General features: G+C 42.6%; 1 long non-coding RNA gene across 1 annotated transcript; it reads right to left on the bottom strand.

The window, feature by feature from the left end:
- Positions 1-219: 219 nt before the first annotated feature.
- LOC125612976 lies at positions 220-24,759 on the bottom strand. The gene is made up of 3 exons (XR_007343475.1): positions 24,553-24,759; positions 21,780-22,319; positions 220-352 (listed from the first exon to the last, which is right to left on the bottom strand). It is a non-coding gene; the product is annotated as an uncharacterized LOC125612976 (long non-coding RNA).
- Between the last annotated feature and the right edge of the window lie 1,437 nt (positions 24,760-26,196).

Genomic DNA, 26,196 nt, shown 5'->3' with positions numbered 1-26,196 from the left:
ACCAGCCATCTGGTTTCCTGGGAAGGCCCTAGGAAAACTGCAAAGAGTAGGTCACCTTATAAAAGACTTCTAATTTCACCTTCTAGTCCCTGCCAGTTGCCTCATTGGGTGACTTCAAGAAGTCTTAATTTCTTCATATGTCACAGAGCAGACTTCCATATTATTGAAGCCATCTAAATAGACATGTCATTGAACCCATTTGTTGCACTCTGGGGTCTTAATATTTACAAAGAACAAAATTGGTTTATAACATTGCTGTGATACACACCATCACTGTCGCCTCTAGTATTTTTCTCCTGCATTTCCTTCCAAAGGATAGTCACAGCTATGGTCTCATTTTATTCTAACAACTCTGTAAAAGAGAAAGAAGGAGAAAGAGAGACAGAAGTTAGTTGGTCCCTCACTCAGCAGAAACATAAACAAAATCTCAGAAAGAAGTGATTTCCCTGAGGTTACCTGATGAATGGGCAGGTGGTCCTGGTCTCTGCCCAGTGCCTCCTGCTTGGAGTCCTTGCATCTGAGAAACTTTGCATGTTGATGATATTCAGACCATTGGCACTTCTTGTACCACCTATTCTAGCTCGGGCCTCTCTTGCAAGAGCAGTTTTGGTGTTTCACAGGTAACAGACTCACAGTCACAAAATGGGGTATTATTATGAGAGGACGCTGATGAGACTTTGAAGATGGAGTAATCAACTGATAAGAAAATGATCCCTAAAGTGGATAATAACACTATGCACTAAAGGGGCTAATAGTATTGATCTGCCTCATCAGGTCTATTGGGAGGATTAGATCACTGGCAATTTTAAAGAACTTTGCAATGGAGGAACATAAATGATAGCACATTTAAGATTCACCTTGTCCCCTTTGGGATGACTCCCTGGAGTGACTTAAGTGGTCATCCAGATGCCACTGCAGCCAAGGCCAGCCTGATTAAACCCTTCACCCCATATCCCTGCGCAGTTAGTGCTTATTCTTTAACACAACCATCAGGTGAAGATTTGCTTTTCTTTAAAAAACAAAAGTACTGTGACAAAGCATTTGACTCTTAGGCTCCTAATGGGAAACAGGGACATGGAGAAAATGCTGGATGCTTTAAAGGACCCATATGACAATCATCTGTGGTCACAGAAGTCATGGGTGAAAAAGTCATCCTTAGGAAGGGTGATCAGAGATGGCCAAGAGAGGCTCTGCCAAGCAGGGGCTAGAGAGGCAATTGTAGGAGGCATTGATTTTGTGGTTGTGAACTGGAGAGTTCTCTTTGCTGCCCTTAGGGAAACATTTACTTTCTCTCACCCACTTCCACAGATGGCCCATATAGAAAAGGCTACCCAGATTGTTTTCACTGTCTCATTATCATAGTAAGACCTTTTTTGGAATAGGTGGCTAATAAATGCTGATTGATTGGTGTTCCAGGTATTTGTGTGTATATATGAGCTTACTTACAAGCAGGCTTTTCTGATTTTGTCAATGTCTATGCTCAGCCATGCACTCTCTTTCCCAAGCACCTTATGAAAAAAATGAATGAATGAATGAATGAATGAATGAATGAATGAAGTGATTTGCTCAAGGTCATACAGCTTGAAAGCAGCAGGGCCAAGATGGTCCCAGTGCTTCTGACACCAAGCCTAGAGCCCTGTCTATTCTGCCATTCTGTCTTCCATGCTGCAATCTAGTCAAAGCCTTCTGTTATGATTTAGATAACAGGTGTCCAGATAAAGCTTATGTGCGAGAACATGCAAGAAGTTTTAGAGGTAAAATGATTGGGTTATGAGAGCCTTAACCTAATCAGCGCATTAATCCAGCAATAGGGATTAACTGGTTGGTGACAGTAGTCAGGTAGGATGTGGCTGGATAAGGGGGGTCGTTGGGATGTGTCCTTGGGGTATATATTTTGTTTCCAGTGAGGGGAGTCTCTCTTTGCTTCCTGGTGCCATGTTCTGTGCACCTTTCCTCCTTTACACCCATCCGCCATGATGTTCTGCCTCACCTCCAGCCCAGACCAATGGAGACCTCTGAAACTGTGAGCACCAAATAAACTTCTCCTCTAAAATTGTTCTTGTTGGGTCTTTTGGTCACAATGGTGAAACAGCTGAATAAAACACCCTCAAGTCCTTTTCTCCCATGTTCTAGTTTTATTTTCTCTGTATTCTGAGCAGCTGAGTTAAGTACGTGCTTAACCATAGCAATAGTCAAGGGAAGTTGTCGTGCAGTGGGCTTTATTGATGATGCTAGGGGTGGCCCAACCTCCCCAATGCCCTAAGAATACCTCCAGGGGACACCTGGAAACTTTCTTTGGCACAGAAAGTAGTAAAGTTCACCTCAGTATTCTAGATGCTTGCATTTCCCTCCCATTCCCTCAATTCCTCCCTTTCCAAATATATCATAAAGAAAAAGATTTAAATTTGCTTGGAATTTGAAGCAAGATTATCCGATTATTGATTCAAACCTTGGCAGGTCTGACTCAGAGCTGCCTCACTTGTTACGGCCACCAGTTCTGGGGGCTAAACAGGGATTCCGAGGAGTTGGGTTGCAATCAAATGACCCGCTCCCATGCAGGGAAATTTAATATTTCCATTCCCACTGAGTTCTCATTCACATCTCAGGATGTTAATTGGGATTTCAGTTGGTTCCTCTCTGCTGCTTAACCTAATATATTTGGTTATTGTGCCTGTGGCTTACAGAAGACACCAAACAACCTCTGAATAGCTACCAAATAACAGGAGCTGGGTTTATCCAGCAATTTGTCAGATAAACACAATGACAGTAGCCTTGAAAGCACTGCTCTTGGGGATGTAAGAAAGAATATACTGTGGTAAAGAGGTCCTAGGCTTTGTGTCATCCTCAGCATAGAAAAAAAAATCCAGGTCTATTGTATCTTATAAGAAAAAAATGTATTAAAGAGACAATAAGATAATAGTAACAACAGTCTGCTTGGGTGATGAAGGGTTTGGGACATAATCATACAGACCTGAATCTACTTATTTTCTAGGCTTCCTTTTAGCAAATTTTTTTGGCTTGGTTTCTATGGAAACTGGAGACTGCACATGAGCTAGAAACACTCAGGAGTCTTTCCTGGCAGATGTGTCCATTTCAGATTTCTCTTGAAGTGATGTCATATTTTAACTACTAAGATTAAAAGAATAAAAATAATATAATCCAGCACTATTCCCTGAAAATCATTGCTGAGAAGGTCATTGTTGATAGTTACCATTCATTGAGCACTTGCTGTGTTCTAGGACAATATACTAAACAATTGCATACCTTCACTCACAAGTAATCCTTAATCCTCCCAGTATCCCTGTGGATTTGATAACTGTAACAACTAGGGTCCATCCAGCCCTCTAGGTCTTTCCAATAAAAGGAATCAAACACAGGAATTAGTTTTGCATGTGATCAAAGAGCTGAGAGGCCAAATAGGGAGCTGTGAGGCAGCTCAGGGAATAGCCAAAATGAGAAGTTGCTATGACCCCTGAGGCTGGAGAGCTACTAGGAAAATATGTTTCTAATCCCCAACAGCTGGGACCAAGTGGTAGGATCTAGAATTATGATGAAGACTACAAGTAGGAGCTGAGACCATGGAGGGAGAGACAATCTGATGGGCACTAGCTATGGAGAAGACTACTACCAGTGCACCACAGGAAGCAAGAAGTGAAAGAGGGAGGAACGCCCTGACTTCTCTCTTCCTGCTGTCCCCACATCTTCTGTCAAGGCCTGCTATTGGCTGCACCTGTGTGGAGACCAGGGGACAAAGGGTCCTAAGAATCAAGTTCCCTTGTAAAACAGAACAGAGAAAGTGTAGGGATGGATCTGAAAGCAAACCAGCAGCTGACTAGCAGAGTATTGCTATATCCATTTTATGGATGAGAACACTGAGTCCCAGGAGAAATTTTTCTTAAAATACACACTAGCAAGTTAAATGACCCCACTCTGAACCAGTGTATGACATCTCTTGTAAACAGGAAAGCGGTTTCTTCACACACCTGGCATTTCTGTATCATATGCCCCCACCTAAGAAAACTCAGTCAGTTACTAGCTGTGGGGGTCTGCAATTTGAAATCTGAAATTTGCACATTCCAGGGGTGCTGAGCATTTATTTGATTTATACTTATAATTCCAAGGATTCAGCCTTATTCTATGTAGTCATTCACACCTCTAGTCATAAAGATATGAAAAGGATCATTTACTTACTGGTAACATGGCCCTGGGTGTTTGGGAAGATAGGACTAGTGAGAACCTTGCCTTTCCTATGTTTGCGGGAACACCAGACTGTGATTCAGTTAGTTAGATTGTCACAAAGAGACAAGGAGGGGTAAAAAAGGTAAAAGTTCTCAATTCGTATTTTCTTCTTTGACCATCTGCTATCACTAAACTCATAAGAGAAATTATGAGTGAAATGTTACCATTTCTGTCCATTTCATCTTTTCTCTGAATTTGGATGGAAAGACCATTTAGCTGGGGGGCGGGGAGAATGCGTTGGCAAAGCTTGGAAAGAATTGTTCCATCTAATAGTCAGGCTAGACTCCTCTTAGAGACATTCATATTTTAAGAGAGTCTACTTGAAAACCAAGAAAGCTTCTAATATAATGATCTACAGTAACTAGCAACAGAGCAGAACATTTTTGGATAAATTTTGGATAAATGGTTCTACTTGTTTCCCTTTATACTTATGTTCTCTGTGGAGGAACTCTGTATCAGTTAGGCAGCCCTGTTTATGTTAGTAGTCAAATCCATGCAAACATAGGGTTGCCCTATTTTCCTTCCCAAAGAATCCAAAGTGCTTTCCTAGTTCACGACCCATGAAGGAGGTGTTTTTCTCCAACTGAAACCCTGAAGCTACCCAGGGAAAGGGGTTTACTCTGCTCCTTACAGACATGGGACAGTTTTGGTCGACACCTAAACTGAATCCCAGAAAGGAAGCAACTTGTGGGAAAGTGAACCGGACTGCATATACTCAACACCTCCTCTGCCTCCTAAGAAATGTTTTCCAGAGCTACTGACATTAATGCCTTTTCTATTAACAGCCATCGTAGCCTCCTAATAACTAGTAACTCTTAATACTCACTTTCTCACAATTGATGTGGAATAAAACACATTAAAGAAACAAAAAACATTTGTTGATTTTTTTAACCATAGTTGACCAAATTTGCTTTTTAAATTTTTGATAGTTCAGAAAAATTTCTGTTTTATTTATAATAATATTATAAGAAGCTCTAAAGAGTCTTCTACATTTAAGCTAAGATTTCAAGGCCTTTCGGGTTTTCTCATGAAGTGATTAATCTTAAATTCACTGTGAAAGAACAGTTCACACTAATAATTTTGTGGATGGTGTCTTGGGTAACTTGGCCCAGAGGACAGTTGACAATCCCTAGATGCCACAGCACAACTCGGCTATCAAGTGATTAAGTTACCCACTAAGCCCAGACGAATGCATGCCCAAGTCAGCTTCCATCAGGTGTGTCCTAAGATGCCCATGGCCACTACCAAGCCACTTAATGGAGGGGGACAATGAGAAACAGGAAGTTGTCGTGAAAAGAGATAGTAGGCTTCTGATGGCAGTGAGAATGTTTTTGTTTTGTAAAGTTTACAAAACTTGTGACCATGTAAACACATTTTTTGGTGACCCTTCCAGGTCCTTGATTAGGGACCATGAAAGTGAGGGACCCTGAAACTTAAGCTCTTAGTTTTGTGGTAAATTTGCCTCTACTTTATCATCACCATCATAATTACCATTATTATTACTCCTGCATCATAGGGACTTTGAGGGGATACTATGAGATATAACAGAGGTCAGAACATAACAGGCCATCAACTGATTGTATTTATCATAATGGCATTACTATACTTGACTCTTGAAAAGAAGTGAGGGAAGGCTGGCATGGTCGGAAGGCTTTCTGAAGGAGGTGAGATTTCTGCTAGGTCTCAGGGACTCTCCTTTTAACACTTGTAAGTTTCTAGTCTTTTCAGGCAAGGACATATAGTAACCAATTTCAAAGACATAGAAATCCAAACAGAGCAGAGGATATTTCACAAGCTCATATTTGCACATTTAGACTGAATTGAAGGAAGAGGGTTTGGTAATTTAAATGATTTTAAAACTGATTTGGTTATTTTGTTGAAACTCTAGAAGTAAAAGCGGTTTAAAGATGAAGAAGGAGAGGCAGCCCGGTGTCCCCCCCCCATACCTGTAATCCTCGAAATTTGGAAAGCTGAGGCAGGAGGATCACAAGTTCAAAGCCAGCTTCAGCAATTTAAGCAAGGCACTAAGCAACTTAGTAACTCCCTGTCTCAAAAATAAATAAATAAATAAAAATTTAAAAAAGGCCAGGGATGTAACTCAGTGGTCAAGTGCCCCTGGGTTTAATCCCAAGTACAAAACAAAGGAAAAGAAGGAGGAGGAGGAGGTGGTGGGGGAAGGGGACAGGAAGAGAAAGAACCTCAAATCTGTTTGCTCAAGATGCTTTAGTTTTAAATAATCTTGGTAAAATGATCTACCCACATCAAGTTTTTCTACAGAGAACAGCTTTCTGGAGATATTCACAATGTAAAGGTTGAATCTTTCATCTCCAGAACCAACTAAAAACACAATTCTCTTTCTTATCCCATGGGAAGCTGGCCCATCTCAGCCTGCTGAATTGGTACCAAGAAATGGTACAATGAATGAAAGTTCCATCTGTCTATAAAAAAAAAAAAAAAAAAATCCCAGAAGGAGGAGGGTGTGGGGTAGAGGGTAGATTCCTGCAGCAGGTTCCCAGAAGATAGACACATGACCAAGCACCTCCTTCTGCAAGCATTGCGCCTCTGCCCTCACCCAGACCTGGGCAAGCATAACTACAAAGGCAGTCTCAGCCTTGGTGTGGGAAAAGGACCACAACTTGAGTCCTGTGCAAAGCAGCAGGGGCAAGTCTCCCAGGTTCCCAACTCAACAAGCCCAACTGTCTCCCTGGGCTTGAAACTATTCCTGAAGCCAGGCTCTCAGTTTGAGGTCCTCGTACATCAAGACACAAATAAGCAAAGCATTCCCTTAGGCATTAGCACTCAAGCTGAGTGGACTGCCAGATGGCCTAGCTGGACAGGAAGGGCTCATTTGAGCCTCCCTATACCACCTCCCAAATCTGACCTTCTGCTATGATTGGCCTCTCCCTCCAAGAGCAGCCACACCCACCACCAAGGTCACTCACTTTCTTTCCACTCCATTGTTGGAATCCCACCTCTCCGCCCGTCTACAACATCCACAGAGCCTTCTAGACCCCAGCCCCAAGGGTCTGTCGCTGGCTTCCTTTTCATTTACTTAAGATCCACACACCTGTCTTTGTTTCAACTTTACAGGTTGCTGTTTTTCTACCACATTTGTGCTTCATTAACACTTGCTAAATAAATGAATAAAAGACATTTTGGAGTCAGAGGGAAAGGTCCAGGATAGCTCTGTGAAGAGTATTTCTGAGGAAGCTCAGGAGGGGTTCTGGGAAATTTAGAGGGTACCAGAGGGTACAGTGTGCTCTGAGGTAGCAGAGACATCTATAAGGAGGAGGGGTTCCATTACAAATACTGACATCCAACAATGGCTGAAGGCCCCTGCTTGATAGTAGGACTCTCTAGGTTGTAAGCAGCAGAGACTTACTCAAGTTGGTTTAACCAAGAAGGGAATTGTTGGCTTTCTTGGGTATGAAGAATACTAAAATGGCTCAAAGAATGGAAGGAAGAATTCCAGCAACCAAACTCCCAGGACAGGAATTAAACCCCTAGAGTTACAGAAAATCCCTCTGCTTTCCTTTCTACCTTTATCTGAATCCCAGACATGTCATATCTCTCCCTCTCTCTCTCTCTCTCTCTCTCTCTCTCTCTCTCTCTCTCTCTCTTCCCCCTTCTCTTTTTCTCTCTCTCCATCTCATTTTCACAGTGACTCTATTTTAATAGCATTCTCTTTTACATCCTAGCAACTCCAGACAAACCCTTAACGTTTTAAAACTAAGAAAAGCTAGCTTTCTACCTCCAATCAGAAGAGTCCATGGAAGGCACTCAATTAAGCCTGGATTCTATGCATGGACTAGTAGCTAACACCATTTTGATCCAACTGTGAAGAAGGAGGCTAGGCACCATGATTGACAGCTTCACCAGGGCAATATAGAAACATGAAACAAGAACTTTGGCAGGTCACCACACTACAAAAGCCAGGACCCTGGGAAAAGGCTCTTAGAGGGGATGAAGAGAAAGACTTGGAAATAACTTTAGGCAGGAATGATGATATCAAGACCAAGTATATTTTTCCAGGAGGTAAAAGAGAAGCCCTCTGAAGCTTTCTGGGTTTTTGTCTCCTTGAGCCGCCCTGTCTAAATTGACCTCAGCTCAGTAGCTCCTTTGAACCTCTGGCCTGAGAGTTGGACCCCAAATGGCAATTCCACTTCTCATGACAATCTCATGTCACTTCTCATGTCAACAGGACTCTGAGCCTTGCTGTAATGCCCAGGAAGCTGCATCTTTCCTTGCCTATCAAGCCCCACTTGATTAGAAATCCAAAGACCTGATTTTGACTCTTGACTCAGTTTCTCATTTATAAACTGAATATGACAGGCTTCTTAATTTATAAACTGAATATGTTGGTCATATCTGCACTGCCTCCTCTTAAAGGTTGTGAAAATCACAGACAGGAATGTGTAAAAGGGCACATTGCAAACTGTAAAGTGCTGTGAAAACTTAACTTGCTGTTTTGAAGTTGTTCACCCGTCTTCCCAGTTGAGGATCTTTTATCACCCTCATGAGACACACCCTAGTTTTCATTAGCTTCTTCTGCCTGAATAAAGATAAAATTATGCTTTCTATCCTCTTTTAAAACTAACTGCCACCTTTTGAAAAGTCAACATGAATATATACTTTTCAAAGGCACATAGTTCAACAAATGGATAATTAGAACTGTCATCTCCCAGTCACCTAGAGAAACCCCAGATATGTTCATCTCACATCCTACCAATGCAAATATCTTATGATATCATTTATGCTCATTACTACTTCAAGATTACAGTTGATTTGCCTTTAGAATTTGTTATTAAATGTGCTCATTAAAAAGCACATATATTACTGTATCATTATTTTGTTTTCTACTATTTTAACAACTGTATTTCAATGAAATTGGCTTCCTTTGTATTCCTGTGCATTTTATGTACCCTTAAGCATTATTCTGTTTTCACCCCTACCATCTTCCTTCCCCTCATTCTTCTAAAACCTAAAATTGCTTTAAAAATAAGGTCTCAAGGAGTTGGGAACTTAGCTCAGTGGCAGAGCGCTTGCCTGCCACATGCAACATGCAAAGCCACGGAAAGAAAGGAAGGAAGGAAGGTAGGAAGGCTCAATAGGTGAATGGGTTACGAAAAAGTTACGAATGGGTTAGAAAAGACACGGAGATTTACTCAGCCATAAAGAAGGATGAAACTATGGCATTTGCTGTTAAATGGATAGAACTGGATAAACTCATGCTAAGTGAAATAAACCAGACTCAGAAAATCAAGGGTCAAATGTTTTCTGCCATGTGCAGAAGCTAGAGCAAAATAGGGCAGAAATTGGGGGCCAGATATCAGTAATAATATAGGGAAGATCAGTGAAGTAGAAGGAGAAAGGAAGGACAGGGAAGGGGAGGAAATGTGGAGTGAATTTGACATCCTTATATTATGCACCTGTATAAACATACCACAGTGATCCACCTTTATGTATATGTATAAATTGCCAATCAAAAATAAATAAATGAGTGAAAGGAAGATGAGTAGAGGAAGGAGAATGTGGGAACGGAGAGGGGAAGAGAAAGCGGAGGCCACCGGGGACTGAAATGGAGTCAATGCATAAATTATTTTGTCAGAATAAACTCAACTAGTATGCATAACTATAACACACTAATAAAAGAAAAAAATGTGAAAAATAATAAAGTCTATTAACTTTAAAAGGTTTTACTTTTAATTAAAAAAAAAAAACATTATTCTGGGAAAGTTTGTCTGAAGGTTTTACCAGATTGCCAGAGAGGTCTATGGTACAACAAAAAGATCTAGAATCCTTGTTTTAATTGAATGTCAGATGCTGGAATTTCTAATTTGGTCCTTTAATTTTTCTAATTATCCCCATTTTTGTCTTTCTGTTTGTACTTTCTACACAATTTCCTCACTGTGGTCTTCGGACCCCATCCTCTGACTGTTTTATTTCCTCTGTGTTCACATGGACAGCATCCTAGTCTCATTCCACTGCTGATCTATCTTCCCATCTTTCTTAGGTTACTGGGTCTGGGGTGTGATTTCTTTCTGCAGATCTTAGGCTGCCTGAGCATGTAGAAAAGACACTAAAATGTGACTGGGGTTTTGTGTCCAGGAGCAGGGCTTGTTGACTGGTGGCTTCATTGTGGGGTTATCAAGCAGGGACCAGCCATTTCATGTCAGAATCTGTGGGTCTTTTCTTCTGGAGAAGTCTCTGTCTTCAGGGAGGAATCACTAATCCCCTGACTGGAGAGAATGAGGACAGAGGGGTCAGCATCTCAGGAACCACCCAGTAGGAGACACCTGAGACCTTAACCCTTTCTCTCCACCCAACCCAGCACTATTCTCCACTGACCTGCTATTTCCTCAATATGAATTCTCTCTGGTTCAGTTGTCCACGAACTGAATCCTCTATTTCCTGCTTGGAGCAGGGGAGGAACAGCTGTGGGCTGTCTGGACTGGGAAAAGCAATCTCCTGAGAGAGATCTTCAACCCATCCACCTCTGTTCCTCTCCCAGCTTTGAGAGCTGACTAGTGTCTCCAATTCCTGAGCTTCCCCGTGGTTCTTGGATGCCAGGTGGCTTGTTTCTCCTTAGATCTGTCCTCTGCCAAGATAGCATTCAACTCTCTGATTTTCATGGTCCAAGGATTTTCTACCTTTCTTGCCTGATGTCGTTTTTCACTCCGTTTTTCTTTATCCCTGCAGGCTCATACTTTTCTTTGCCGTCGTTTCAGTGGTGTTTGCAGAGGTAGCAGAGATTATAAGGAGTGCACAACTAGTCATGTTTATCCAAGGCTTCTGCTTCCTGGTTTCTCACTTTGGCCTAAAGAATCATAAAGACACCCTCGGACACTTGTTAGGAATATAACCCAACTTGAGTTGATGTAATAGAACCTGACAAGGAAAACACCTGATAGCTGGGGAACTGGAATGTCAACTCCCATCCCTGAAGCAATGATTAACCTAAAACTACAGAAACCAACTACAGTATGATAAAGGAAGGAGACAGACCTCTCGTCCAAAATGGTAACATTCAGGTGAGGTTGGAAATGCCCACCTCCCCAAGAAGACTGCCTGGGCGGAGGGAGCAAAGGTATGAACCTTCTACACATTTCAGTCTTTTATACACACCTGACATCCACTTAATGTCCTTGTCATCATTGCTCCCGAAAGCTGTTGCTCTATTCTTCAACATGACAGAAGGATTTCCTCCCTTCTCAGTCTATATGATTCCTGGTTGTTATTCTGTTGACATTGTACCCTTCTGGGACATTTGTGAGTCTTCTGAGCAGTATCCAAGTTGTCTGCCTTTCAGCACAAACTCCTCCTGTGTGGCCTGGCTGACTCTGATGTCTACAACACTGAGCAGGAAATCAAAAGGAACAGAAAAGATTTTTTGATGAAGAGATCCAATTAAGTTGAGAAGGACAGAAAAGAAACCTGACAGGCTTCCTAGTTTAAAAAAAGAATGAAAACACCTGAAATAATGTGTCTTGGGTAAATGTAAATGTTTCCTGAAAGTGAGAAAAAAAAATTCGTGTTTCTATGGCACTTTCCTTCCAAGGACAATAAGCTCCTTTTTGTTTTTTCCTTTTTAATTTCACAAAAGGAAGCAAAGACAAGACACCAATGCTTTAGCCCCGTGCAGCCAGCTCATGGCAGCTGAGATGTTATTTAAAGACATGAAAACGTGGATCCCTGGATGGACTAGAACTGAGTAGCTGGAGCGAGGAGGAGAGAGAGGGTTTCTTCCAAAGCCCCAGGTGGGCAGGTGTCACAGTTGGATTGCTGGGCAGCTTCAAATCGCTGGCCCCTGAATTGTGTCCTGCAGGTCTCCTGGTGTCAGGGTTTAAGAAATAAAAGGAGGACCAAATGAAGCACAGTGAGAGACGCTGAGCTCAGACCCTTCTGTTAGGAGAGAAAACAATGAATATTTCCTATTTGCCAGGTCTCCAATTAAATGGCTTTTCTACAATAGGTATTGTAGTAGTAGGGGCTAATCGGTGGAATCTAATGAAAAATCAGAAGTAAGCCAGGCACAGTGGGGCATGCCTATAATCCCAATGACTCAGGAAGCTGAAGCAGGAGGATTGCAAGTTTGAGGCCAACCTCAGCAATTTAGTGAGGCCTTAAATAACTTAGTGAGACCCTGTCTCAAAATAAAAAATAAAAAGGGCTGGAGATGGAGCTCAGTGGTAAAGCTCCCCTCGGTTCAATCCTGGTACAAAAATACAGGGAAGAAAAGAAAAATCAGAAGTGAGTTTTGGCTGGAAGCCATTTTCATAAATAGCCTAATAGCTTAACAGCGAAGATATTTTTTAAGAGCCTTGGCCATAGCTTCCTATTCTACCGACGAGAAAGACCAGATCTAATCTGAGCCACAGGCCCACAACTACACACTTGGAGCAAAAATTAGTAGAACTGCCACAGTGCCCTAGAGAAGAGCCACAGTGAATTATCTGACCGCAGGCTGCTGTTTCAGGACCCTTATCAGACGGCTCTGCCTAGCAACAGAGAGGTCCAAATGCAGAGAATCCCAGAGCCCTGCCAGCCCAAGGCAAGGGAAGTCAGGAAACATTGTGGACAGAGCAAAGCACAGAGGTATCAATTATAGGCTAAATGATCATGAAGTTTACTTACCCAAAAAATTCACACTAAACACAAACTACAGAAATAGTTGATTACCACTCATTGATGTGAATAGAAGGAAGAAGAGTTAGGGAAAATGATGAGTATCTTATTTTTTTTCTATATTTAGATTTAATTTAAATCTCTACCCCAAATACAGAATCTCCCAAAGGACAAGGGCTGCCACTTAAGGATCTATAGATTGTGCACTGAATAATTCCAGAGCATCTTCACATTGTAGGTCATGATCATAAACAGAACGTTCCAATGTTTTCTTATTTCCAGATTCTTTGGTCACAGAGCAGAAGATACAAGTTCTCCAGTGAACTACAGGGCACACCAACTGATGTGGCTACTGGCAGTTTGAGGGTCTGCCCTGAGTCTCTGATTAGTCCTCATTCTAGGCCAGGTTCTATCACCAGACATAGGGACTTAGGTGCTGTGGATGCTGCAGGATCTCTCCTGGTAGCGGCCTCTCTGGAACAGCTTGGCCTGAATCTGGCTGCTTCCTCCCTGGCCTGCCTAGATATGTTCTAACTCGGCCTCCATGGAGGACACAGCTTTACCCCCAAGTGAAACTGCTGTCTGGTTTCTCCTAGCTGGCTGCCTCTTTAGTACCTCTTTTGTGCAGGGGTGCAGCCAGCCAGCCCTGGGCTCTGAAGACCCTGGAAGTAGAGCCTGGAGTCTCAGAGTTCCTCCTTCCCCACCCCATCATCTGAGGTCCGTCACCACATCTGGCTCTAATCTGACACAAGGACTAACCTTGTCCCACCTAGTATCTGTTCAGACCTCATCGGCAAAGCCAAAGGAAATCTGTCCTCAAAGAAGCACATCCCATTTACCACACAATAACAGACCACCCATGCTGCTTCTCCAACCTCTCCCTGGAACACTGAGAGACTCTGTGAACACTGAGGCCTCACAGACCCAGCAGCCTCATGCAGATGTGATATGATGAGCATGAAAATAAATATTTACCTTGACAGTGCATTCTCCAGCCTGCCCAAGCCTTAAATGCACTAAGACATGGGAGCTGGAGTATTCTAAAAAAAACTTGTTCAGAATCCAGCCTCCCTGACTCTTGCTGTAATCAATCTCCAGCAATGCTACCTGTGGTATTTCATTTTCTTTTCCTCATCTTTGTTTTTGTGAAGATAAAAGCAGTTTGAAATGAGTAGTTGAAATTACCTACATTTAGATGGCTCTGCAGGAAATTGCAATCTCTTTGTTTTTCTTCTTGATTTCTCCATGTATAAATGCAGTGTTATATATAGTTGTCTTTCGTGGTCAAAGATAATGGTGATACTTCCCCCAAAAGACAAGTAAGAATGAAAATAATAACAATAATAATCCATCTATAATCACAGTAGGTTTTTGTGCCATTTTGGCCATTCCTACCTAGGGTCTGATTACTTCTCTCAGGTCACTAAAAGTGCTGAATCCTGCGTGACCCTCTCCCCTAAATCTGCCTCTCATTGCCACACAGTAGAGAACTTCAGAATAAAAATAATAACAGCTCACTTTTTTGAGCATGTGTTATATGCCAAGCACTGTTCTTTGCAGCTTTCTCATATTATCTCATTTAATCTTTCTGAAATTCCTCTGACGCAGGTATTATTGATACTCCCATTTTACAGATGAAGAAACTGAAGCACAGGAGACTGAGGCACTGGATCCAGGTCACACAGGTCATAGGGAGGAGGACCTGTGCAGTCTAGCTCCAGAGCATGTGGGCTGAGCTCCAACATTTTACTACACCATGAGACTGTGGACAGCCAGAGATCAGCTAAGCTGCAGACAAAGCAATGGACAGCTCTTCACAGTGCATCTACAGGTTGCTCTTCAGAGATGGAGGGCGCCTTAGCCAGTCAGGCTGCCATAACAAATGGGGAACTGGCTGGCTCATAAATAACGAAAATGTATTGCTCACAGTGCTGGTGGTTGGAAGCCTAGGATCAAAGTGATGGCAGATTCCATTTCTGGGAAGGCCTGCTTCCCTATTTTATAGACAATGTCTTCACACTGAGCCTGAACATGGCAGAAGGGGCACAGGGAGCTTTCTTTTATAAGGGCACTAATGCTGTCCATGAGGGCTCTGCCTTCATGACCTAAACACCTCCCATAGGCTGCACCTATTAATATACCATCACATGGGGCATTAGGATTTAACACATGAATTTTGTAAGGTCACAGACATTCAATCTACAACATAAGGGTTTAAGGAAAAAGAGCATCCTTAACATCACTAGGTTCTCCCATGGTGGCACTCTGCTCCAGCCAGGCCAAGAGCCCTGCACTCTTTCAGATGGTCCTCCAGAGGAATGTCCCACTGGGATGCTTGGGTTCTCTCTGTAAGTGCGGAGCCTGCACACCTTTACCCACTGATCTTTGAAACCTGATCTGCACATTCGACACCGGGCAGCTGTGAGAGTTTTGACAATTCATTACCCCTCTCTCCTCTCCACCCCACAATCTTCACATTCTCATCCAATCCACATGTCCCTATGCTAATTGCCCTTTCCAAAGTTAACATTTCCAAATGGCAAGATAAGTTCAGAGTCATTTAAAAGAAAAATACACGTACTTGAGACAGAACCGTGAAAATGTTAGGCTTCTTTCTTTCTTTTTTTTTTTTTTAAATCTCATCCTTACCCTCTCTGCAGAAGTAGTGAGCTCAAGTGGCCTCTTGCTTCTTGTTTTTCCCAGGGAAACCAATTTCGGTTCAGTTCCCACTGTTTCATAACACAAGAGCTCAACTTACACACTTCCAAACAGAGGGATGGGTGCTCAGTTTTGTTTTCTTCTTCCCTCAAGAAAAAGCCTCAATCTCAGTTTCAGGCTTAAACAGACTTAACAGCCATAAGTCCCATAAACCCTGGCCTGCCATAAATAGTCTTTTTCATCAGAAACTGCAAATCACCATTCCACTGTATAAACCAGAGCTACTCGGAGAGCTGCCCACAGCACTGAGCACCGTGCCTTCCATTTAGTGGCATTTAATAAAGATTTGTTGATGGACTGATTGATCCAGGTCTTCTTTCTCAGGTGCAGCCTAAGTGTCTTAGATTTTTGTCAAGGGATTTCAACGAAGATTTAAAACCAAGGATTTATGCACCAACCTCTCAATACAGTCCTTTAAGCTCAGAATCTCACAACCTATTTATAATGGTTGAGTTTCCATACCCTTACAGGGACCACACAGCAGGAGGAAAGACAAGACAATCCAGTCAAAGCCACTACACTATCCAGAGCATAGCACAATGGTAAGGAGTGTTCCTGGAGGAACTGAGAGAGCCTAGGGGCCCTCTGGATCATAAGAGACAAGTAAATCCGGACTCCAGAATGACGGGTCTGAGGGGAAACCCCCGTGGCAGTGTGTGCTTAGCACTGAGGTCCTGGCTTCAATCCACATCAGGATAGTTAAAAGCTTTAGAGTCAAGAAGCCTGATTCTACTTCTCACTAGCCCTGTGGCCTTATGTAGGTTACTTAGCATCTCTGTGCCATGATTAGGTCATCCAAGCCAATCTGTAGGATGTCGGTCAGGATAAATGAGGACATGTGTGTTAAGCCCTTGAGGTAGTACCTGGCATGTAGAAAGCATCACTTGTGTTTTGAACAATTAGCAATACAGGGAAGAAAACTGCACTGTACTTTTAATTTTATGAAATCAGGGGCACATGTACACCAATTTTGATAATTCCACCAACCAGAATATTCAGTTAAACAGAACACCGTACCCTCCCAACATACCAGAGATTGGCACACATGGTACAGAAAGTGCTAAAGTGGGTAGAAAGAAAGCTGGGTGTGCAGAAAGTGAATTTAATCAGGATCACAAAACGCCAACTAAGATAAAATCACATCATAAATTTCCTATGTGAAATGATTGCTCTGGGAACAGGTAAACCACATGAGCTATTTCAACTTTTCTTTTTATTTTTTCCCTTTTTCCCCCCTTATGGTGCCAGGGATCAAATCACGCCTGATGCATGCTAGGCAAGTGCTCCACCACTGAGTCACATGCCCAGCCTTTTCTTGGCGATGAGTAGGAAAGGCGGCTTACTGAGTGGCTATGCCCCCATCTAGTCATCAGACTTCAGTGAGAATAACCAAGGGGGTGGGTGGACCTACACAATTAGGAGGCAATTAATGCCTTGTAAACACAGCTGTTGATTAAAAACACAGGTAAGGGAATTCTAAGGAAAATTAAATGTAACAAATCAGCAGGCAGAAAATGGATCCCTAGGCGGTGGAGAAACTTGTTAATAAACTTGCTGAAACCACCACCAACTCAGAAAAGTGATAGTGAGCAAAGGACAAGAACGTTTTACATCAAGTCTTACAGCAAGGTCAGGGGAGGGAAGTCTCTTGGGTGGCTGAGTGACTTTCAGGGAAACAGGAGCAGTGAGATGACAAGGGTCTGAGCAGCAAAGAATGTCCCCTGCAACATGTTTATAGCAGAGATCACTGTCAGGGTTACGGTGAGCTAGACCATAGGAAGGAATCAACTCTGCGAAGTACACTGAGCTCCTTCCTGGTCCGGCAACAAGTCAAATGGAAGATACAAAAGTGAGCCACGCTGGTGAGAGATCTCAGGGAATATCTGCACCACAAGGACAGCAATGGCTTGAGCAGTCACACAGGTAGGGGCATGTGCAGAGAACAAGACAGAGGAGGCAGGTGAGTTTCCACCATCAGGATGGCTTCCTACAGAAGGTGGCATCTGAGCCGTCCTAGAGATTCCAAAGAAGTATAGGAAAGTTGATCAGAGCAAGGAAAGGGCGTTCAGTTTCCTTATTCATCTGCACAACCATCCACCCAATTAACAGTTACTAGGCACCTCCTATAGGCACTGTGCTAGGAGCTAATGGCAGAATTTTAAGTAAAAAGCAAGAGTCCCTGCCCTCAGAGTACTACTGAGGAGGCGAACCTCAACCAAAGGGCCAAACCTTCAGACATACAAGCAGAAAAGCCAGTTCCATGAGGGGCTCTCTGAGGTCTATCCAAAATTCTGACAGGGACATAAGAAGGCCTTGCTGAGGAAGCGATGGTGGATCTGAGATCCAAAGGGTGAGTCTGAGACACCCAGGCAGAGTGGAGACTGCAGCGTTCCTGACTGAGGGGCTGAAATCTGCAAGGTAAGAAAGAAGTGTGAAGACAGCAAGGTGCTCACACAGGCCAGGAAGGATAAGCATGCCACGTGGGTGGGGAGCAGTGTGTGGGAGATGAGTCTGCAGGGTTGGTAGGGCCCGTGGGGTCCTGGGGTCATGGCAAAAAGCCCCATCCTTGACTCTAAGAACAATGTTAAATCCTGGAAATGCTTTAATCAGTGTCCTTATGAGAGGAATGGGGCAGGAAGTGGTAGGGAGAGAGTTTTATAATGGAAAGATGACCTGGCCGAAGCATGGAGACTGCATGAAAGCCAGAGCGGATGGACCAGTGGTCCAGGAGGTAGGGTGGAGGCCAGGAATGGGGAGACAGCTGTGAGGATGGGGAGAAACGAGGTCGAGCGATATTGGGCTAAGTCAACAGACTAGAAGGTAGAGTGTGGGGGTGGGTAGGGGAGAGGCAAGTGGTAAGGAAACCTCTGGCTTTCAGGAGCCATGGATGTCCAATTCTCTGAAGAAGGACAGTTGGAAAGGATCACTGTGACAGAGAAAGATGAGCGGGGGCGGGGGGGTTAAGATTATCTTTCTCCTAGTAGACTATGAGCTCCCTGAAGGCAGGGACTCTTTTTACTCAAAATTGAGTCCTCAGACACTTTCTGACAGATAATAAGTGCTCAGTCACTGCTTGTTAATGAATGCACGGTGATGAGGTGCCTTCATTGTGGTTTGGACATGTAAAGTTTGAGGTGCTTTAAGACATGTGAGAGGAGATGGTAGGTGAATCGCTAGATATGTGGGTAAGCCTGGGAAGGGAGCTACAGGATCACCCAAGGAGAGCAGCTAGAGGGAGAAGACAAGCAGACCCTGGATCCAACCTTTAGGAGTTGCAACCTGTCGGGGCCTGGGAGAAGAGGGGAAGTGCACAAAGGAGACAGAAGGAGCAGCCAAAGCCGGAGGGAGTGCTCTAAGGAGCGGGGAGCCAGCAGTGCCAACTGCAAGTAAGATGAGAAGCTAAGAATGTTCTTTGGGCTTAGCAACACTGAGCTCATTGGTGACCTTTGTGGGGACTGTTTTTGTGCAGCGATGGCTTGGAAAAAAGTTTGGAGGTGGCAAGGGGTGGGAGGTGATGAAGCCACAGCAGGGGGTAGACACAAGTCTGAGGGAAGGAGAAAGGGAGCGGTGGGCAAGTGTTCAGCAGAGGCAGCAATATGCTGGGCCTATCTGAGAAGTCACAGCTGCCTAGCATGGCTGGAACAGGACTCTCAGGCATTTTTTTCTGCCCCAACATCCATTGGTGGAGAGACACTTCAGGTCTTTAAGGAAATCAGAACATCAGGAAGGAGGGCCGATTCCATTAGGGAGATAAAAGCTTGGTTTTGGGAGCCATTCGTTTTACCAGGGACTTGGGGACCAGGCGAGAGGAGAGTGATGTCTAGAGGAGACTTGGAAAGATGGACTGAGGGCAGCATCAGCGACCCACAGTTGCAGGCCCAAGGCAGGGCACCATCTGTTTTTGCGTGGCCAGTCCACAAGTTAAAAACAGCTTTCATGTTTTTTCAAATGGTTGGAAAAGGATCAAAAGAAGAAGAATACTTCATGACATGTGATAAGTTCATGAAATCTGCATTTCAGTGTCCATTAATAAAGTTTTATTGAAACATAGACAGTAACACTCATTCACCTAATATCTGGTCTGTGGCTGCTTTCGTGCTGCTGTGGCAGAGTTGGAGAGTTGTGACAGAAACTGTTTACCCACACAGCCAAAATATTTACTACCTGGCCCTGTACAGAAGTTTGCCAAGCCTGGATCCAAGGCATAGGGAAGCAATCAGAACAACTTCCTGTGAGCTAACATGGGAAAGAATTAGGTTAAAGGGAACCAGGTCACACTGCACATTAAGGAAAGCAGGCGCTGGCCACGTAGGAGTGAGAAGAGAATGGCAACAACCTGCTCTCTTTGGTTCTGTGATGGACATTCTCTTCCTCCTCCAGGAGGCCCCTCTCTTGCATTGTGAGGAGAACCCCACGAGGCTCCATGTGAAGGGTACATCTTTGAGGAAACAGAGTCTCCCCGCTGTCTTAAGTAAACAGAGCTTCATGCATCTCCCCCTTTATATCTCTCATCACCATGGTAATTAAATAATTATTTGTAGAATTCTTGGTCTAATGCCTTACCCTCCCCCTGGACTGGGAGATCCTGTGGGAGTAAGATAGACCAGGTTCTGGATACTGGCTGCTTGGTTCAATCCTGGCTCCACCATGAACTGGCTAGTAACTGTGGCTCACTTACTGTCAGTCTGCTCATCAGTAAAATGGGGACAGTGAAAATCTATACCTTTTGGGGTTGTGAGAATTAAATTAAATAATTCAGACAACATGCTTGGAACAGTATCTGCACTGCATTAGATCTTGGTGTGCATATCATCGTTAGTAGCTACTGGGATGGGGGGCAGCACAGGAAAGGAATGGACAAGAATTTCAGGGAAAATGGGTAAATGGTGATGTTATTCCCTGAGACAGAAAAGACAAGAAAGGAAGTAGGTTTGGGGAATTTGCCATGTCGAGGAGTCTGGAGACAGTCAAGTGGAAATGCAAGGTAGATAGATGGGAGCGAGCTCAGTGGGGCTGCTGGGTGAGGTAGGGGGTTGGAGGAGTATGGATAGGACTTGAAATAGCTGAGGGGAAACATGAGATTGTGGGGCTGCATTTTTGGCCTCGATAGAAGTGCCCTGGCACTTGTCATGTGTGACTATCTATATACAGCAGGTTGTCTTATTAGCTACCAGATCCCCAGTACTCCTGGCATAGCACTTAGCATGTAGTAGATGATAAATAAATATTTAACAAATGATTAAGGAGAGAAGACCCATACATATTACCAGTATTATCATGTTGGGATGTTGCAGCAAGTACTGTGGCCCATCCTGGACATCACTCGTAGTCATCACACATGACAGCTTCCTACATCAGACATCTGTGTATTGCTACTCAAGGGAATTCTCCAATGGCAGTAGCAGGCCAGCCCATGCATGCGGCAAGCTAAAAGTATGGAGGAGTCAATGCCCTCAAGAAAGAACCCATGTGAACCACTGAGGAGTGGCAATTGGGAGATGAATATCCAGTACCCTCAGCCATCAGTCAGATGTTCTGTGAGCCACCCTCTTGCCACAGAACTGTGTCCTAGGCAGCCCTACTGGGTTCACGATGAACACTCAGCACCCAGAATGCGAGTTCACAGGAGGGTGAATTCTACATTAAAGAAGTCTAAAGGGCCCTCAAATATCTGAACTCCATGGTCTCATAAAGACAAAGAGGAGGATACCATCTCAAAAGGCATCTCCTTGGATCACAGTAATCTGACGCTCAAAATCAGGGCCCACAGGGAAGCAGACTCCTGAAAGCCAGCTGCCCGCTGACCAAGCTCTAAGAGGAAAGAGCTGGTAATCTTGGACAAGCCACTTCTGGGTCGGTTTCCTTAGCTGGCCAAAAGGAGGTAATTACCTATTTGCTTGCCTCAGAAGGCCCAGGAGAGTAGAAGAAATAGTGCTTTTAAGGATAGAGCTCTAAAGATATATAGGGGTGTCACCAATGCATCCTAGGGTTCAATTTCTCTAAGAGCCTGCTAATGGGAATCCAAGTTACTAGTGAAGGCTGCTTTCCCTGATGCTCCTGCCTCACCCAGAAGGCACTGAGGAAATGGAGACTTTACAGGTATTCCTGCTACCCCTGTCCACCAAGAATCCTCTTTCTTGTGTGAATTTGGGGTAAAGGAACAGCACCATAAAACCAAGGATTCAGTGGATATCTACCCATTCTTCTTCCAGCAATTGGGTCTTTTCACATTCCTCTTTTTGGTCTTCTTAATGACTATCCCTCTGTGTAGGTAAGTGTGATGGTTAATCAGGATAGTCAACTTGATTGGACTGACAGACACCTAGGGAACCCCTAGGATTGGCTATGTCCATGAGGGTCTTTTCAAAGATGAATGGTGTGTAGGACAACAAACTGAGGAAGGACATCTGCTCTGAATGTGGGCATGGCTGTCCAGTGGCTGGGGGTCCAGATGGAACAAAAATCTGAAGGGGGAGCTGCAGCAGATGCAGATTTGACTCTTCTTGAGCAGGTGCATCTATCTACCACCATCACCTATGGACATCAGATTCCAGCTTCTTCACTCTTTTAGCGGGTCTCCCACCAGCAATTCTCCAGCAATATCAGGCCTTTGGCCTTGGACTGCAGCAGCATCATTAGTTCCTCCTCTTCTGAGGCTCCTGAGGCTCCAGCTTCTGCTGGGTCCTCTAGCTCTCCAGCCTGCGGATGGCCATTATGGAACTCTCCAGCTTCAGATCCTGTAAGCAATATATAAATCCCTTTTTATAATTATACATAGTCATATCCTGTTGGTTCTGTTCCTATAGATAACCTTAACATAAGGAATCTGGGTCCTTGGGAGGCGACGTAACTTGTCCAAAATCACATAGGTAATGAGTAGCGCAGGGAGGATTTGAAAACAAAAATGTCTGTGTGGCTCCCAAGTTCATGGACTTCCACAGTTCCACACCCAGCCCTGCTTTTTCTCTGAAAAATCCTCCTCCATGATGTCATGAAATATTATTTGCCCCTAGAGGTTCTTCCCAAAAGAAAACAACCAGTATCCTAAGAACATATGAATTTTCTCTACCAGTTGAGTAGAAATAGTCTAATTTAGCCCCTATAATCCCTTCCCTAGCCCAACCCTGAACACACAATCAGTCACTGCTTCTAGAGAGGCAGCAAGGAGCCCCAGGTATTCTGATTCTTCAGATCACATGGTAGTGGAAACCAGGTTGAGAATGTGAAACTCACCAAGGTGCAGAGAGAGAACATGATGCAGCCACAAAACCACAAAGGGAGATATGGCCTGTTTGGCTCCTACTCTAATTACAGACAAAGGTATGTGTCTCAACACTATCTTTCCTGAGGACACTGGAAACTGCCCATGTTGGTGCCTGGTAGGCTACAGACATTTACAATATTTGGTAAATGAACCAATGTGCTCATCCTCCCTTTTTCTTCCCTCTCATGCTCTCTAAACCCAAGAGGTTGTTCTCATTTTCCTGTACATGAAGCAAATCATGATGGCACTGCCCTCTCCTATTTCCCTGACTTTTCAACTCTGAGGTCTTCTTGGGTTTACCAGTCACCTCCCACTTCCTTTGCTCTTAACCTTTCTAAACCCAGCATCTTTCACTCCTGTTAGTGTACTGGCCCAGGTCAAAGCTCCCTTGGTCAAACTTCCTATTGGACTGCTGAGTCATTTGTGACCTCTCGATAAAATTTAATTGAGTCCACACAACCACCACTTATTCCTAAGGACAGATAGTCTAATGGCAGTGACTAGATTCCCCATAAACTTGGCTTTGTGTGCAATGATCAAGAATACAAACAATTGCTGGGCTCAGTGGCACAGGCCTGTAATCCCAGCAGCTCAAGAGGCTGAGGAAGGAAAATTGTGAGTTCAAGGTCAGCCTCAGCAATTTAGTGAGGCCCTAAGCAACTCAGCAAGACCCTATCTCTAAAAAAAAAATATAAAAAAGGGTTGGGGTTGTGGCTCAGAGATTAAGCATCCCTGGGTTCAATCCTCTAGTTCAAACACACACACATATACACACACACACAATAATAAATGCTGGCAAGATTGTGAGGGAAAAGGTATATTTTTATGTTATTGGTGAGGCTGCAGACTAATACAACCAATCTGGAAAGCAGTATGGAGATTCCTCAAAAAACTAGGGATGAAACCACCACATGACCCAGTATTCCGCTCATTGGCATTTTCCCAAAAGATGTAAAATTGGCACATTATAGCAATACAGCCACCTCAATGTTTATAGCAGCACAATTCACGATAGTTAAATAATGGAATAACCTAGGTTCCTATCAATAGGTGAATGGATTAAGAAATTATATATATATATATATATATATATATATATATATACACACACATATATATATGCTTTTATATATAAATTATTATATATAAGATATAGATATAGATATATATATAGATATATAGATATATATATAATACACATACAATGGTGTTCTGCTCAGCCATAAAAAAGAATGAAGCTATCACATTTGCCAGTAAATGGATGGAAATAGAGAATATTACACTAAGTGAAGTAAGCCAAACTCAGAAACTCAAGGTATGTATATGTAGAAGCTACAGTAAATAAAGAAAAAGAGAAGGGAAGGATAGAATAACATAAAAATAAAGGGAAGATTAGTAATGTAGAAGGAGATTAAGAGACAGAGTGGAGAGATGGGAAGGGAAGGCAATGTAGAATGAACTCTTAGAAAATCATGTTATGGGCATATATCATTATACCAGAGGGAACTTCACTTTTATGCATAGGTAGAAAGAACCAATCAAATATAAATAAATAGATAAGCTAAAGGAAAACCAGTAGAGTAGAGATGGGTTGGTGATCATAAACTGAAATTGAATTCCATGCATGTATGAGTTTGTCAAGATGAACCCAACTACTATGTATAACTATAAAGCTATAAATAAATAAATAAATAAATAAACTTTACCTTATGTGAACCTGTTAAGATGAGTTTCCTAGACCAAATGACCAAATGACTTGAAGTTCACAGAGGAAAAAAAAAAAACAATGATTTCCAAAACCTTATAGCTATGACAGAGGTATGTGTCTCAACTCTTCCCAAAGAAAGAGGTCCAATCTCTTTAGGGTTTGATCCTTCAAGAAACTCCTCTTCCAATGTCATATTCTGTCCTAGAAGACCTGAAAAACATCAAATCATAGGTCAGCAGATCCTTAGGATTTCTGTAATCCGGTTTTGTGATCAGCACTAATTAACTGTTGCAACTATTAGAAATTGTTTTAAAAATGGTACTTAGAACTTAACTTCTAGGTTGAATGGGAAATATTGGTACCAACCAGCCCTTTCACTGAAAACTTTTATAATACTGGGGAAAGTATATGAAATAATTATTTTCGGATCTTGGACAGTAGGCATTGTAGACGTATTGGTGCCAAAGTGAAGGGGAAAAAAAAAATGAGTCCCTGATGTTCTTCCTAGAGCCTTTTGCCAGACCCCAGAATAAGGATGAGAAATCCAAACAGAATAGGGTCCTCCTGAAATGAAGAAACAGGGATCAGATTTAAAGGAGGCTGAGGTGTCTGGAATTTGAATACCAGAGAAGTTGCTTCAAGGATAAGGAGCTTCAGTTATCTTCACTAGATGGCCTTGAATCTTTTTGTAAATATGAACCTGCACATTTGGAGGCTATGACTCCATAAAACTACACAGAGAACAACTATCAGAAAAAAAAATAACTACCAGATAACTGCAAGATGAAGAACTATCAGAACCCATAAACAGATGGGAGGCATTCATCTTCCAACCAACCATAATGAAGAAACTTACCAGGGAATCCAGTAGAGAATCCAGAAAATGCAGGCCTTACAAGTAGTGCTAAATAGAACAACCAACAAATCTAGATGGATATTCACTTAATAATAGCAAATTAACTATCTGTCGGAACAAAACTCAACACTCTCTAAAAGAACAACAAATCCAATTAATAACAGTGTTCTGCATTCAATTAAAAGTTATTAGACATGAATGAAAAGAACTAGGAAATTGTAAGCCATACGAGAGAAAAGTTCATTTCTAGAAATAGACTAAGAAATGACATATATGTTTGACTTGACAAACAAGGAATTAAAAATAGCTATAATATTTCCAAAGAGTTAAAAGAAAACATAAACCAAATGAGAAGAGAAATGGAATCTTTTTTTAATCAAAATAGAACTTCTAGGGCTCAAATTACAATACCTACAATAAAAAATTAACTGGATAGATTAATATCCTTTTAGACACAGCTGAAAAAAAAAGACCAGTGAATTTAAAGACAATAGAAACTATTCAATCTGACATTACAGGGGGAAAAAACAAGCTGAAAAAAAAAATGAAGAGAGCCTAAGTAACTTGTCAAAGAACAGAAATAATTGAAGTCCAAGGAATAGAGAAAGATAATATTTGAAAAAAATAATAGTTGAAAATTTTACAAATTTAATGAAAACTGTATACTCAAAGATTCTACCCCAATATATATCAAGCAGGATAAATAGGGAGAAAACCACACCAACATGCAACATAACTGAATTGCTAGAAACTAATTATAAGAAACTAATTATAAGAAATCTTCAA

This window comes from Marmota marmota, unplaced genomic scaffold (assembly GCF_001458135.2).
Source record: "Marmota marmota marmota unplaced genomic scaffold, marMar, whole genome shotgun sequence".
Taxonomy (NCBI): domain Eukaryota; kingdom Metazoa; phylum Chordata; class Mammalia; order Rodentia; family Sciuridae; genus Marmota; species Marmota marmota.
Note: the sequence above shows the minus strand (reverse complement) of the source record. Positions and strands in the feature narration are given on the sequence as shown.